The 17,615-nt window shown below is 35.7% G+C and overlaps 1 protein-coding gene across 1 annotated transcript in view; it reads right to left on the bottom strand.

Moving 5' to 3' along the window:
- ARSJ (arylsulfatase family member J) overlaps positions 1-17,615 on the bottom strand; it is a gene marked incomplete at both ends in the record, with an annotated part of 97,948 nt that overhangs the window by 47,961 nt on the left and 32,372 nt on the right. The gene's annotated exons all lie outside the window — the stretch shown is intronic.

Below are 17,615 nucleotides of genomic sequence, written 5' to 3'. Positions count from 1 at the left end.
CAAGTGTCCGCCACCACACCTGGCTGAATCTTGTACTTCTAGAGACACTTGTAAGAGCACCAACAGTTGTACTTGAAAGAAAAGAATTTTAAGATATTGAAGACAATTTAAATATGTCAGGTGCCACAGTAGATCAGCATCTCAGATTTTGTACATAGTTTCTACGGGACTGTTCAGAGTAAAAACATCACAAAATATGGTATATATACAAAGTATATATACACACCACAGTAAATATGATTCATATATCTACTTTGCTCAACTCTCCAAGTTGTATTCTAATTTACATAAATCTACATTTGTCCTTGACCTCAGTAATAACAATGCATCTATAATATTTTGTATCTGCATAAATTATATGCATTATCCACAAACAGTGTTATAGTTGAGCTCAGTAGGTATCACATGAAGAAACAAGTATGGTATTAAAACTTATTTTGATTTGAACTATTAATTACAAGCTCAATTATTTTCTTTTTTAAAAATTTTTTATTGGTGCACTGTATTAATACATCATAATGGGATAAAAAACTTGTGTAGACATACATGCACACATCGCCCAGTTAGCCCCTACCCAATCCCCATCCCATTCCCTCCCCATACCTCCTTCCCATGCTTGGCCTAGTGGTTGACATCTAATATTATAGCAATTTATCCAAACTTAACAATGATAGTCTCACATAACAGATTCATTTGTCTGATATCAAGCTTTTGATCACTTAAGAGATAACATTTCAACATTTCTTTTTGCTTTCTTTCTTACCAGAGGATATATTTTTTCTTTTTTTAAGGTGAAACTATCATACAATTATTTATTTATTTTTCAGAAAAAATCTATCCTAATATAAAATATGAACTCTAAATATCCAAAACAATCTCAAAAAAGAACAAAGCTTGAAGATGTACATTTTCTTATTTCAAACCTTATAAAACTACAATAATTGAAACAGTGTAGTACTGCTATAAAGGCAGATATATAAGCCAGTGGAGTAAAATAAAAAGCCTAGAAATAAATTCTTCCATATATGGTCAAGTTGTTTTTGACAAAGTTTCCAAGAACATTTGGTGAAGGAAATAATAATCTTTTCATTCAATATTGTTTAAAAATAATAATTACATGAAAAAGAGTAAAATTGGACCCTTACCTAACACCATATACAAATATTAACTCAAAATAGATAAAAGACCTAAATATAAATCTTAAGACTATAAACTTTTAGAATAAAACCTGGGTCATAAAACTTCACAACATTGAAGTAAGCGGTGATTTCCTGGATATGATTTCAAAGGCACAGGCAACAAAAGTAAATAAACAAACTTTCTAAAAAATAAAAAAAAATTGAAGCTCCAATGTAAACAGAGTTAAAAGTTACTGATAGAATGTAATAAAATATTTCCAAATGCTATATCTGAAGGTATATTAATATTCCAAATAGAAATCCCCAAAATTAGCAACAATAAAGCCAAACAATACCATTTAGAAATAGGTAAAAAACGAAAATAATGAATCTCCAAAGATAACCAATCTTAGTTGTCTATTGGATGGAAAATCTTATTTCTCTGGTTCTGGTGTGTATTCTTCTTTGTAGTTAATCTCTTTGAGTATTTTCTCTAGCGCTGGTTTTGAAGACATAAATTCCTTCAGTTTCTGTTTGTCATGGAAGCTTCTTATTTCCCCATCAAATTTTAGATTTTTTTGCTGGGTAGGAAATTTTTGGCTGGAAGTTATTTTCTTTCAGAGTTTGGAATATGTTATTCCAAGCCCTTCTGGCTTTCATGACTTGGTTTGGGAAGTCTGGAGTGATTCTAATTCGTTTGCCTCTGAATGTCACTTGGCCTTTTGTTTTTGTTGCCTTTAAGATTCTCTGCTTGGCTTTCACATTGGTCATTTTGACAATTATGTGGCGTGGGGAACCTCTTCTCTGATCCTGTCTAAAGGGAGTTCTATAAGTTTCCTGGACCTGTGTATCGACCTCTTGCTCTATGCTCGGAAAATTTTTGGTTATTATTTCTTTGAAGAGATTATTGATCCCTTTGGTTTCACCTTCTTTTCCCTCCTCTATTCTGATTATTCTTAGGTTAGCTCTCTTAAAATGGGCCCATATTTCTTCAATGTCTGATTCCTGCTGTCTGATTTTTTTTTCCTAAGTTATAAATTATGCCTTTGTGTTTGGAGTGATAATCTAGGAGCGAGATTCTATTCTCCATGTGGTCTAATCGATTGTTTATAGTTTGAATTGAGGCCTTTACCTCAAAGATTGCTTCCTTTATTTCTTTTAGACGCTCTCTAAATTCTTTTTGAAGGTCCTATATTATTTCTACAGTTATATTCCTGATTTGATCTTCTGGAGATCTCTGAATTTCTGTGTTATCAGGTGCTGATAATATGGGGGTGTGGGCATTCATTGCTCTATTGTTGTTCCACTTTCCCATGATTTCAGAAGTTTGTTCCTTCCCTGGGTCACTACGACTTCACTTAGGGTGCTCTGTATCTTGAGTCTGTTGTAAACTCAGCTGCTACTACTCCTTTACTGGGTTGTATCGCAAAGTCTCAGATCCAGGAAGTTAATCGAGGCTGTGCAAGACCGTGGGAGTGTCAGGCTGGGCATTTTCCCACGGGGAGCTGTGACTAGGGTATGGTATCTCTGCCACTGCTACTCCTTCACTGGGTTGGATTGCAAAATCTCAGACCCAAGGAGATTATCAAAGGTGCGCAAGTCCCTGGGAGTGAAGTACAGGGATTTCTCCTTTGGGGGCTGCAATTTCACTCACGGTTATTGTGCATGCAGATCTGGAGCTGTGGTGGGGCGCGGTGAACTCGCTGTCGCTGCTGGCAATATGGTGCCACTGCCACACCCTCGGTCGTGAGGCTGGCGTATTTCTTTTCTGGTTTTGAGCTCTGTTCTGAGTCCCTGGAAGGTGTGATGAGCTTGGCCACTGGGAGTTTTAGGCGTCCTTTGCGCTGAAAGAACTGCTGAATTACACCCAAATGATCCGCAGCTGCTCATTTCAGCTTCTTGTTTACCTTTCCTCTCTGGAGCCTGGTGCTGTGAGGGAAGATTGTGCCGGCTCGGCTCCGCTGCCGCATTGCGGGCTTGCTTGATTTCTTTTCTGATCTCTGGTTGTTCTTCTAGTCTTTTTTTCTCTGTCCCTTGTGTTTACATTTTTTCTCTGTTGCTAGTGTTTTCTGGCTATGAAAAGCATTGATTTTGTGGCAATAGATCGAGTTTTAGCAGGACTCGTAAATGCTGCTTTTCTTGGTTGCCATCTTCCCAGAAGTCTCTCTTTTCTTGTGCAGTAATTTTTAGGTTCTTCATTTCTCTTTCTACATGTATTTATTTTTCAATTGTAAAAATGTTAAGAATATTGTAATGATAATTTAGAGTTAATATATAACAATTTAGAATTAATATATTCATCCATTAGAGCTGAGTCATCATTAGAATGGGGTGGTACCCAATACTTGTGATTCACTAAAATAAGTTTATATCAATTTGCATTAGTTCCATGAAATTGATGGAAAACACCAAATTTACAGTTATGTCCATAAGGTATTTTATACAACACATCAATGCTTATAACATATATTGTTCATTGTACATACAATTATTTTAAATTATGATATTTAGGTTACCTAATAGTGATTTTTAAATTGGAAAATAGTTTTGTTTGGTGGGGAATAAACTGCCTGCATAATTATGGAGTGTATATAGACAATATTTTACAAGATAATTGATAAGTTTTACCTTTTTGTTTTGCTTGTTTAGATTGCTTAACTTACAAAACTTTAGAAAGTACATTATGGTAAAACAGTACCAAATTTAGATGGGTATAGAATTTTTTTACATTATAGAATTTTTAGGAAGCAAATCTTTAAACATTCTATCTAGTAAAAAAATTATATATATATATATATGTATATATATATATATATGTATATGTATATATATTGGTGGTACTAGGGTTTCTGGAAGCCCTTCTACCTCCAGGATACACTCCCAGACCTATCTTTATTTTTGGAAACAGGGTCTCTTAAGCCAGTGTGGCTTGCTTCGAACCTACGCGAGCCTCCTGTCTCCGCCTCCCAAGCACGGGGATTTACAAGCATGCGCCACCACGCCCAACTTATTTATTATATTATAAATAATGGCTTCGTGTAATTATAGCTTCATCATACTATCTCACTTATATGAACTTGAGTAGGAAATTACTCGATGAAATTTGCATGCTATGGTAACTATGGATCAGTAAAACTAAGTGGTTTACTAACATCATCAAGAATTTTGAACAAGGACAAACTTTAGATTTATAAGTCTTTTTATCTGAAACTTTCTTAGCATTAACAAGGAATTAATCAATCCCCAAGACTTTAAAAGTATTAAATGCTGTATTTTACAATTCTAGACTAATTTGTTTATTTTAAAACAAAATATTTCTAGTTTTATTATGCCCTGATAATAGTTTTAAGCATGCAATATTCTAGAATTTTTCCTAAGCATATTGTTTATGTTAGCCTTATGGGTTTCAATTAGGTATTTATTATGCTTCACTGATATCTCCTGAATGAATTCTGATCCATCGGCAAAAAATGCAGCCAATCCAAAGTACAAGATAAGAAAATAATCAAAACACAAGAAAATTCTACCTTAATACATGAAATTAGTAATATTAAAGCACTATATCCCAGGGAATTTTCCTGCCCCTGAGATTATGTTAGCACTGACAATTAAGAGCACAGACCAATGAAATAGTAATAAAGAGAAAAATCTATACAGTAGTGGACTAGGAAAAATCGCAATTTCCAGAGTAGAGCTTAGAGGTTCTGCTGGCAGCCTCTGCAGTCCTGGTGGTAAAGTCAGGCACCAAGTGTGTGTCCACTTCACTGGTGAGACCTCCAAGAAATGCCTCGGTCCTTCTCCCTCTTATGGGGATGGCTGACTGAACTTTATGTGAACTCACTAGGGTAAGCATTTTGGCAGTGACTCAAGGTGGCTGACCAAATGTCACCAAAGCCAATTTTTCCTGGTGTCTGGCTTCAGAAAGTTTGTAAGCAGGTTAGTTTAATTTATAAGTGATAACAAATAAGCAGGAAAGTAATATACATAGATAGCATTTTTTAAAAAAAACAAAGCTACCAGTATATCACGTTTAGCAAAGAAAACAGTGACTTTTCCATTCCAGAGAAACAAGCTAAAACCGAACAAACAAAAAAACAATGTGAAAGGGAGGGAAGTTGAGGGGGAGGCCACATCCATAGGCATCGCCCCTCGTGTTAATCCCTAGTCCCTCCTCAAAAAAAAGAGAGAGAAAAAGAAGAGAAGAGAAGAGAAGAGAAGAGAAGAGAAGAAAGGAGAGAAGGGGAGGGGAGGAGAAGAGAAGAGAAGAGAAGAAGGGGGAAGAGAAGGAGGGAATCTGAGAGTGAAGGGTTGGAGGAAAAGAGGGAGAGGAAGCAGGGGATAGGGGGGAAAGGAAGAGAGATAAATACTGATTTTGAGGGAAAAAAAAGCTTGCAAAATTTTTTTTTTCGGGTCTGGGGATGGAACCCAGGGGCATTTGACCTCAAAGCTACACCCCCTGCCCTATTTCTTATTCTTTATTTTGAAACAGGGTCTCACTGAGTTGCAGAGGGGCTCACTAAGTAGCTGAGGCTGTCCGCGAACTGCGATCCTCAAGTCTCAGCCTCCCAAATGTTGGGATTACAAGCGTGCGCCACCATGCCCGGCAAGCCTGAAAATTTTTGAAGTGTAGAAATTCTATTTGGGTTTGTAAGATGAATATAAAAATATTGCTCATCTTACCAAGTGCATGTTTGTATCACTTCAAACCTCACTATGATATATGACTATAATGTACTAATAAAAGTCTAATAATCTTGCTCCTCGGCTGCTGTTCTTTTTATTTTTTATAGCCACTGTAGTATTCAGGCCTGCATATTAAGTGGCTGTGCTTTCCTGATTAGACCGTAACTAGGCAGAGGAATGGGGATTATTTTCTCTGAAGTCCATTCTGAGATAGTATTCTATTCTTAAGAAAATTTGTATACAGTTGAAGCAGTAGCCTATGATATGGTCATGATATTTTCTAATTCTGCTTTTGACCATGAATAGTGCCAACTTTGTATAGCACAAAGAATTAGGAAGGAGAAATTGAGAAAAAAGTAACTGAAGTATTTTTTAAATTTTTTATTGGTACATTATATTCATACATCATATTGGGGTAAAAAACTTGTGTGTACATACCTATACACATCACTGATTTAACCCCTACCCAATTCCCACCCCATTCCTTCTCTGTCCGTCTTTCCCTTGCTTGGCTTAGTGGTTGACTTCAATATGTTTAAGTAAATTGTGTGTTTTAGAGATTTTCCTCTTCCCCCCTCCTTTCTCCTCCTGTAAGTTGCCTTGTTTGCTCCTCTATAGGATCTGAAGTATTTTTAATGTTTGAAAAAACAAATGTAAAAGAGAAAAGAATCAGGATCATAAATGTTACAGATTTATGAGAAAGGTATTAGAAACCTACAGCAGCAAAACTATAAAAAGCCAGTATTTGATGCCTATTCTAGAATGTTCTAGAATGCTTTTGGAGGTAAGACATTTGATAGCACACTGAACTCATTTTATGCTTGAAGCATTTACTAATAGAGGGATTTACTTTGGGTTTATATAAGCTCTACTTGTCTGGAATCTTAATAACTATAGAATCTCTTCTACATTACCCTTCCTCATATATTTAAAGACAGTTACCATGTTTCTGAGTTGTTGTGGTTATTTCAGCCAATCCTCACACCTGGTGGTTACTACTTTACCCTCTTGGCACATGCTGTAGTTTGTTGATGTCCTCTTAAAACCTGGAACTTTGAATTGAACATAATACTCCAGATGTGGTCTCCACAGTGCATGCTCAGTGGAAAATTACCTGCCTTGCTCTGAGGTCCAGGCTTGATTAGGCCCAGAATTAGCTCATTTGGCTGGTGCAGGCTACTGAAATTCCAAGGTATTTTCTTTCCATCTAAGCTGTTCTTAAGCTAGGTTTCTTGCGTCTTATAGAAGATCACCTTATTTTGTGAATCTACATAAATAATTCCCGCTTCCTTGGTGCTTTCTCTCATTCTTCCTGCTATTTAAAGGTCTAGAAAAAGCCGGGCATGGTGACGCAAGCTTGTAATCCCCATGCTTGGGAGGCTGAGACAGGAGAATCGCACAGGTTTGAATCCAACCTAAGCTATTTAATGAGGTTCTCAGCAACTTAGCAAGACCCTGTTTCCAAATAAAATATAAAATAGGTCTGGGAGTATAGCCCGAAGGCAGGAAGCCTCTGGGTTCCACCCCCAGTACCACCAAAAATAGATTAGCCATTCCTCCTCCATTAATTTTGGTATATATCTGTCATGTCTTCATCTGAGTTGTGTTAAAGAGTTTGAGAGGACAAAACTAACTCAAAGCATTAGAAATTGTAACTGGACACCCAACCCTAGGTTAATATTGAGTCCTTTTTTTTTTTTTTTTTTTTAGTGGTACTGGGGTTTCTGGAAACCCTTCTACCTCCGGGCTACTACTCAGCTCACTTCAAATTACACACTCAAGTTTTTTTTTTTTTTTTTTTTTTTTTTTTTGTGGTACTGGGGTTCCTGGAAGCCCTTCTACCTCCGGGCTCCACTCCCAGGCCTATTTTATATTTTTGAAACAGGGTCTCTTACGCCAGCGCAGCTGGCTTCGAACCTGCGCGATCCTCCTGTCTCCGCCTCCCAAGCGCGGGGATTACAAGCGTGCGCCACCACGCCCGGCTCTCAAGTTTTTATTTACTATTCAATCTATATTTTTTAATTTAAAAGGATCGTCTTTTCTGTAAGCCTTATTGAAACTGAGATACAGCATACATTTAACATCCCTGATGTTGGCACACTAAAGCAAATTTAAAATACATTTTTGCATCATTTATCCTCAAATAACCCAAAGTAGCTTCTAATGATCACTAATTACTATACTAACAATAACAATCAATTGACTAGTCAAGTAGAATTTTTGTTAATCAAGTCACCATAATCTACTTTTTTCCTAAAATCTAGACATTTTTCTTTTTTACATTAAGATGCGACACATTTTCAGTATTATGATATCTTTGGTTTTCATGAGTTATCAGTGATTGCTTTTAAATATTTTCACACATATTTTAGTGTTCAAAATAGGGTATGTAATCTATTTGATACTTGTATTGGTGCATTGTAGTTATACATTATAATGAGGCATAGACTGATAAGACTTCACATGTACACAACAGGTGTGTTTTCCTCCAGATTCTGCTGTACTGCCTACTCTAGGACATGTAATTTAACCCACTCTGGATTCTCCATTCAGCTAACTGTTCTTATACTCCATTAAGCCAGGTGGCCAAGTTTGAGGCAATGCTGAAAGCAGTCACTAGAGGGCAATAGAGGGCTGAAAACAGGTACAGGACAGAGTGACTTGGTTAGAATGACTAACCGACCAATAGGCCCATTCCCTTGAGCTAGAGAATTCCAGCCCTTTGTATGAGAAACTAATGTCCTACTCCAAATCCCAGTTTAGATGCGGTTCACATAAGAACGAGATAAAACTGGGACATGATCAAGATGGATCAGCCAGTCAGTTCAATGAAAGAATAATGGCAGAAATGACAGGACATCTTTGGGGAAGTTGATATGAGTGAGAGATAATGCACAGCCTTGACACTAGACGCTAAGATAAGTACAGTATAGAATCAGCAATAGTAGCTACAATTTATGGAATGCCTGTTACATGTCAAGCAACAAATCAATAATATCTCCTAGTCTTGGAGTAAACTTTGGAAGCAATATTATTCTTATTTCACAAACAAGAAACTAAACAACAGAGTTGAAAGACTTTAAGTGGTAGAACTAGGATGTGGACGGAGGTCAGTTGGGCTGCAAAGCATGAACTCTCCTTGGTGGAAGACTGCAAGGTATCCTGATTCAATAATTGCACCTCGAGAAAGAGAGCAGGATGAGAAGCTTGCAGCAGTCTCCTTCAAAGTCCTTTCCTCTACAGTTCCTGGAGAGCTGATACATCTTCTCACTTACATGGGGCTTCTTTTTGCCACTAACTTATTTCCTCAGTTCCACTGTCTGAAGTTCATTCTGTTTTTAAGGATGATGCAAATACAATATTCTATTAATACATCCTCTTTTTTCTTTAAAGTCTTCAGGTAAATGTATAATTTATAAAAATAATATTTTAGTTCTATGTATTAAATCAAACATAGTGCAATAAAAACTCTGAGTAACAATTTGAATTTCAAATAAAACCTGCACCTTTTGGCCCGAATATTGGCCATGTAAATGTGGCACCAGGTTGATCTAGTGGAAATGCATGTCGAGTAACCAAGGGAGGGAGCGTTTAAAGGTGATAAGACAGGCTTTCAACTCAGCATCTGCAAAACTAACTTTGGGTACACAGAGAAATGAATTTTAGGATGAGATGATCAGTGTAGCCTAATAAGAGGATTTTGAAAGTGCTGAATCTTAAATTACTTACAAGCGATGACAAAGTGCTTTGAAAATAAAAGATGATTCAAAATGTGGCTCAATGTCACCAGTGTTAAAGATGCATTATATACCTCTGAACAAAACTGTTTAAGAATTCTAAGATTTGAAAAGGTAGTATTTCTAAATATATTAGGAGCACTTCAGAACAAGCTATAGGACTATGTAATGAGTGTGGTGTTTTATATCTTACTGTTCTGAGTTTCTAATATCTTTCTCAGTAAAGAAGCAGTTCAAATAAAATATTATCACTAAATGCTATTGTAGAGTTTTCTGAAGGGACTTCCCTCTGGTTTCCTAAAGTCACTAATATCTCATTAAATACTTGAATATATCCATTACATGTCTGAATGTATGGAAACTATTAAAAATGGTCTTCTTCCTCTTTGCCTCTCTCCTCAGTGTGTATAAAAATTTCTTGCAATACAAACATTTCCTTGAAATTAACAGATAATGTTTCCTTATCAGCTTTCATCCAATATAAATGTAATGTGCAAGGAATATGAAATAAAAAAATAAAGGTTTATGGACTTGAGGATTTTATGTTATTTGCTTATGTTATCATTTTTATGAGGGTAGGATTGTAAATACTTGTAAAAATAAAATTAGAAAAATCTTCCAAATTTTGCTGTAAGCAAAACACCTAGGAAACCCTGTATTTAGATTAAACATGAAAATGTACTTTAAAAGCCCATATATACCTCCCTTAACTCTCACTACACAATGGTACCAACAGTAAGGATTTGCACTATTGCTGTAAAAATTTTTTGATGGACAAGTTTTATCAATATACAGAACTTATATCAGCAGGACAGATGAACCCAGAAATACACCAATGTCCTACTTGCTGAAAATAGAACCATACCTTTTTATTAGTATTTTTTAACTTTATTAAAAAAATTTTATTGGTGCATTGTAGTCATATATAATAATTGGATAAAAGACTTGTGGAGACATACATGCACACATCATCCAATTAGCCCATTCCCTCTCCATTCCTCCTTCCCATGCTTGGCCTAGTGATTGACTTTGATATGTTTAAGTACATGTGCTTTAGAGAGTTTTCCTCTCCCCCACTCCCATCCTCTCAGTTAGGTCACCTTATTTGCTCCTCTATAGGATCTCCTTCTTCATCTAGAATTCCTCTTTTTACCCATTTCTCCCTAGCTTTCACATATTAGGGAAAGCATCTGATTTCTTCTTTTTTGTGACTAACTTTTAAAAATATGTTTTCTTAATTAATATTTTATTGGTGAATTAAAATTGTGCAGAATAGTTTGATTCATTGTGACATGTTTGTACATGCACATAACATAATTTGGTCAATGAGTGGGGCTATTTCTAAAATATCCATGGACAATCAATATCTATACTTAAAAAGTTAGATGTCTAGAACCTCTGGAAATGAATTTCAATTTGTTCTAATACAGTAAGGCCTTTTCTTTTGCTATTCTCTGTGCACTTATCTGTCTTTCTGTCTTGTGTTATTTTTGTCCCCTCATCCTTCCTGTAAGCAGTTATATTCTTTTTTTTTTTTCCTTTTCAATCTTGGCTATTTTCTTTAGCATATGTAAGCACACAGCATCTGCTTGTAAGCCCATGCCAGATGGATAAAAAAAAATTAATTACTGAAAAGCTCTGAGGAAAAGGAGATCAAGGTACTTCAAACACAGGCCGGAGATAACAGAAGGGCAGAACTGGAACACGACACTCAATGTGAGGAGTAAACTGAAGCAGCTTCTCAGAGTTCCACAGGATCCAAAGGCACTTTGTACATCTCTTGAGAATGTCCTTCAGCAGTTACTACAAATATATTATGCTTATCTTCTCAATTCTAAATAACTGGGAAGACTTCATTATTTAAGTATTAATCTGCCTCATTTAGCTAACTTTTTCTAGGTCTTAAATATAGATGGACTGGTGGTAAGCTAGATGACATAACTAAAGGAAATTAGGGGAAGAAAGGAATCAATGAAAATGCACAGAAGCCCAGGTTTCATGTCATCCTGCCTGGGCTGTGCTATGGTTTTTATTATAAAAGAAACTACAAGGATGCACTCCGCCTGGTATTTCCAAGCACCAAATTCACTTGGGTAGAGCTCAATAAATACCATGAGGATTGTAATGGCTAACATCTGTAGAGTGCTTTCCGGTCTGCACGTGCTTTGTTTAACCTTCATAACTTTTATAATCCTCATTTATAGTAAGAAAAGCAAGACATAGGGAAGTAAAAGGATTTAGTGAAGATTGCCTAGCAAAATCCAATGCTTTAAAGCATACTTTTCAGCTCCAAATGAAGGTTTTCTGATTTCAAGTCTTGAGTTAGTTTTACTATTGTGTTACCTCTTTAATAATTGTTTTTTTTACAATCTCAATGTAGAAATGGCAATATTGTGATCATATATTTTAGTGCAATTATAATAAAATGTTGCCCGTTAACATCTTCTAGCAATAGGGCCTATGACCTAATATACTTAGATAATATTTCTGAGCCATTTATAGTGTCGAAATGGAACCCTGAAAACATTATTGAAATCCATCTAAACAGCTTTATTTGGTTAGACTTGTTAATAAATACATTTTCCCATGTGCTGAAGTTTAGTAGACTATAGCTTAGAAAAAATGCCTCCCCCCATCTTTGTGGATACAGACTCCTGCTCTATATGAATAGGCTACTGAGTTACAAACAGCCTCAGAGTGAAGAGCTGATTTAAAATAAAATGTGTTAAGTAATTATAAATAACCGTGTGGTGGTATATGCCGATAATTCTAGTATTAGGGATGCTGAGAGGGAGATTACAGATTTGAGGCCAGACTCAGCAACTTATCCAGACACTGTTTCAAAATAAAAATAGTAAAAGGGAGAAAAATAATTTCAAAGCACACATCCTGAACATCTTTGCTTAAGGTGCTGTGTTGATACTCAATGTTTCTAAAGATTAAAGATATATATATATATATACATAAAGATTGTAAATAACCATGGTTTTAGACAAAGCAATCTTTAAGATAGTAAATATATTATCCTGTTAAGCATGCTTGGCATATCTATCTATCTATCTATCTATCTATCATCTATCTATCTATCATGCTTGAGGTAATTCTCTCAAAATTTAAAGGAAGTATATTCACTCTTGGCTTGGGGAAAACATGAAAATACTTACTTAAAATAGGAAATAAATTATTAAGAATGTTATTTTTAAGCATTCAAAAGAGAATGTCATGATTTTAATAAAATCATGAAAAAGTATACAATTAGCAAGTCTTTATTTGTAGGGATGTGTGTGTGTGTGTGTGTGTGTGTGTGTGTGTGTGTGTGTATGTTGTGGTATTGGGGACCAAAAGCAGAGGTTTTATCTCCTGTATCAGTCTCCCAAGTGCTGGTACAAGTGTGCTTCACCATGTTTAGCTTTTCTATAGTTTTTTATCTTGTCCAGAAGCTAAATTGGTCCTTGTATTCAAGAGCCTATGAGTAGAGAAAGCAAATTCCACTCTTTCCCACGAGACTGCAGCCTTCCCTTGTGCAGTCTGACTGAACAAGTGTAAATAGATACAAAACATGTGGAAAATACACAGCATATATTTTTGTTCCCATGCCACTTATATCCAAATGGTAGCTTTTTGGTTTACAATCTGATGATGATCATTTCTTTTTCCCTTTCTCTTCTTATCTTTATATTATGTATCTATATACCTGACTTGACTTGGGTGACTCTTTAATTAGCTGGAACAAAATGTAGTAAAAATAATTAAGTATTTGCCAACCTATTTACCAACTCTGGATTAGCAGTAGGTGAGCAAGATAATAGATAACTACTGAAATGTCATCATTTTCAAACCAGTTCTGGAGAAGTTGAAGGTTCAAGTTAAAAAAATTAAAATAACTCATGTAATTTATTTGTCTAAAATATGAGATTAGATAGTAATTTTGAAAGCAAGTGAAGTAAAAATACTTAAATCAGATTAGGGTTCTAACTATTTACAATAATATTACAATCTCCCTATCTTACATGGTATATTTAAAATATTGGTCTCTAGCTGGGCATGGTAGCACAGGCCTATAATCCCAGTACTTTTGCCGAGACAAAAGGATCGCAGGTTTAAAGACAACCTTAGCAAGTAGTGAGACTCTCATCAACCTAGTGAGACCCTGTTTCAAAAAATAAAAATTACATTGGGCTGGAGGTGTGACAGGGAGGTAGAATGCCTAGGTTTCCATTCCCAGAACTAGAAAAAAATTTGGTCTCTTAGAACATACAGAATGTGTTATTAATGATTTAACAGGGAGGCTAGGAAAAGGGGTTCCAAGTCATTAAAAGCAAAAATATAAAGTAATATTGTAAATATACTATAAATCAGTGAGCCCACACATTCATCTAATAAATATTTCTAGACTGTTTGCTTTCTGCTATATTTATCCAGATGCTGGGACAAATGTAAATTTGTAGAAGACACTGAGAGTCTCCAAGTGCAATGGAGACCACAATGATAAGAGTTGAAGTACTGGCAAAGATAAAACAACATGTGAATTGAAAAGAAGAGATTTGTCTATGGACATAAGAGAAGGAATAATAAAGAAACAGCCTGTGCAAAGACATAGAAGTATGAGAAAAATATAATTTGTGAATGGTGGTGTGATCATTGCAAATAGAATGTGGGCTACTTGGAGGAGCAATAAGAAAGAAGTCTGGAAAGAGAGCAAGGTGGTGGTCTATGTGGGGTCTTCTATGTCAACATGAGGTGTGTGCTCTGGAGTTATAACAGACTTAAGCTTTACAGGCAAGAACTAGCACCATGTGATAGGCAATCTAGGAAGACAATTCCAGTGGCTTCAAAGAGGAAAGATGATGGAAGGCAAAGACTGGTGTCCGGCTATGGGCCACTTCATAGGTTGTTGTAATTGCAGTGGCAAGATAAAGCTGTGAAATTACATGTGCTGTCAAAAATTAGAGGTTTTATTTTACCTCAGAACAGTTCATGTCTAATAATTGTGGGCAGCTCATAACATGAACAGTTTCAGACAAGGCTAGATTTGGAGAGGAGAGACTAGAGGAGAATTCATTCCACAATAGGCTAATAGCAATAAAGCCTTCAACGTGTTGTCTGAAACCTTGGTATGGTGAGAGTTCCTTTATGTTCAACTCTCCAAAGGTATTGCAAACATTTTGTTATATTAAATATTTCTATTAGCATCTTTAAACAGTAGCAGTTTCTTTATTTTAAAATGATCAATGTCAGAGACCTTTCATGAGAACAGTGAATAAAAAAAAACAAACCTTCATTGTTGCAAAACTAATTAAAACATATTTTAGTTGAAAATAAAATATAAAAATAATAACTATATATTTTAAAAGGGCAATGGGTCTTTAGAGTTGCTCTTCAGCAATCAAAGTGGTCTTTAGGTCTATTTAGTAGAAAAATCTTAAATCAACCTTTTCAGGCTAGAGCATTATAACACAACCCAATGGCTGTACCAAAAACAAGTGCATAACATGTGCTTTCAAATTTCACAGGACTGATTTGTTTGCATATTAAACATAAGGATTTGCTTCTTTTCTGCTTCTTGAGAAAAGTGACATTAACCTACAACAAAAACTTTGAATTGATAATATGGGGGAAAAACTTAAAACTAAGCTAGAATTTCATATTTGAGGTTTAAATGGTTCTCTTAATTTTATGATGTAATGGTAGTCTTAAGGCTTTTATGAATAGATAATAAATTGGGTGGACATACAGACCTAAGACATCCTGTCCAAAGGACATTCTAACTTAGGTCTTATATTCCATGCTAAGGTGTTTAAAAAAATGACTTCATATCGAGTGACATATGCAAGTGTAGCAAATCTTTAAACTCTGCATTAGTTTGGGGGAACCTTTTGAAAAGAAACTGTGAGCCAGCATATGGAAAATTAGAAATGCAGCCCAAATTCGCCTGGAATCTGATTAGAGATGCCTTCCAGCTGTTGCCACTGCCGGGGGCCTCTATTTCCTCTGACTCTCTCCTTCCAAACACACCGTGGAAATGAAAGCTGAACACCAGTTTTCCTGTTGCAACTTGAATCCTGTGGAACAGCCTGGTACAAAGCGGGAGAATAAAACAGCCAGCTTATTGAATGTTCCTGTAATTAAGCTTGACTATGAAGATCCAGTCTAATTAACAAGAGAGTTACAGAAGCAAAATCAGTATTAAAAACTATAGCCAGGCACAGTGGTGCACACCTGTAATCCCAGTACTTGGGAGGCTGAGACATGAGGATCATGGTTGAAGCAATTTAGCAAGACTCAGTTTCAAAAAAATAATAATAATAGAAAGAGGTTCTGGGTGTTGCCTAGAATGTCCTTGGGTCTAATCTCCAGTAACACACACACACACACACACACACACACACACACACACACACACACACTGTATTACCAGAAGACAAAGTTTTATTGATATCATGACTAAAGACAGAATGTGTGCTAATGTCTATCTATGTATAGGAAGATTAAGGGATTCATTCATTATTTTTCTGTTTTTACTATATTCTCCACACCAGATTTCTATGAAAATCAAAGATGCTCTTGAAACCTTTAGCTTTGGTAAAGACCAGGTCCTTACATACTGGATTGGATTTGTTTTCTCTATGGATGTTCGCTTACAGTTTTGTCTTTACCTGTTACATATACACAATGTATACATAACTGGGCTTAGGGCAGAGAAGAGTTTGAAACGTGGATCTGGATTTTAAGGATACAAAAAACACGCCAAAAGAAGGGCAATTGTGGTACAAACTTCCTTCTCCCATTTCTTTAGTCTTTTATTTTCCACCAATTCCCCTAAAAATTTAGCACTGGTTTCACTCTCACTTTCAAGCATGTGTCTATCTTGAAAATATCCTCCCTTTGAACCAGCTACCTTTTAAATTACTGCATTATATCTCTCTTTCCTGTCATCATCCCTTCCAATAACTTTCTAGAATCAAAGGACTTTGTGTTTTAGGAGGGGGGAGATGAAAATGACATTTCTTCTTAAGATAACAACTGAAAATGCAATAACAATTTTTAATAACAATGAAAACCATTTGAAGAGAACATTTCTTTTCAGGCCAGTGTTGTGTGATCAAGCCATCTGCCTCATATTGCTGTGAGTACAGGAAGGTTCCTGAGGGCTCACTCAGAAAGTAAACCTCAGAACCACCAGCACTCTAGGGGAGGGGGATAATTTTTATTTACTTTCAGTCCAGTGTTATGTCCCATTAACAGCTTTGCCTCTAAATATGCATGACATTTCCTTTCAAAAATCTTCTGTTTAATGTTTCAAATGCACAAATTCGGCCTGACTTAGTGACTCAATTCCCTAATACTGAATCATCTGGCCAACCATGAGTCAGAGGGATAAAACTCTCTGAGACACTTGGCTATCTGAACTTTAGAGACATATGTGAACCTGTGAACAATGTCACAGTCTCAAAGGAGACAGAACTTGTCACTTTCTAGGGAAGAGAAAAACAGCACTTCAGGGTTTTCACTTATTGTTTGTAAATTTACATTTATCAAAAGAACCTCGGTTCTGTTTTTATTTAAACAAATTGTAATGACTAAGTGTAGCACTTAAAATTTTGCAGACATTCACTGTTTTGCTTTATGTTAATTGAGCATGATTTTTAAAGCCCACTTGACAACTATGGCTAATGTAAGATTAACTGTTTCATGGGAATGTGTTTATACAGTGGCAGATTATCAAAGACGATTTGGTTCCTGGAAGATGGAATGAAAATAGGAAGCCAAATGGCACTGTTTACAGGCAGATGATTTCCTGCCTTACATATTGGTTAATGTCTGTTTTGGTTAAGCTATTACAGTGTACCAATCACCCAAACAGAACTTTTTCTAAAAGTCTTACAGTTTTTTCTCTCTTTATTTAAAGTTTATGTTCACTGGGATTTAATGTTCCTTCTTGAATAATCTTGATTATCTTGAATTTCTTCTCTTTTCTATTCTTACTAAGCTTACCCCCACCCCAAGTTTCTTATTTATCATATCAATAGCTTCCTAGTGACTTTCCTTTCATAGCAAGAGAAAAAAGAACAAGGCA

The sequence above is a fragment of the Muscardinus avellanarius genome (genome assembly GCF_963383645.1).
Source record: "Muscardinus avellanarius genome assembly, chromosome: 6".
Classification (NCBI taxonomy): domain Eukaryota; kingdom Metazoa; phylum Chordata; class Mammalia; order Rodentia; family Gliridae; genus Muscardinus; species Muscardinus avellanarius.
This window is presented reverse-complemented; position numbering and strand designations above follow the sequence as displayed.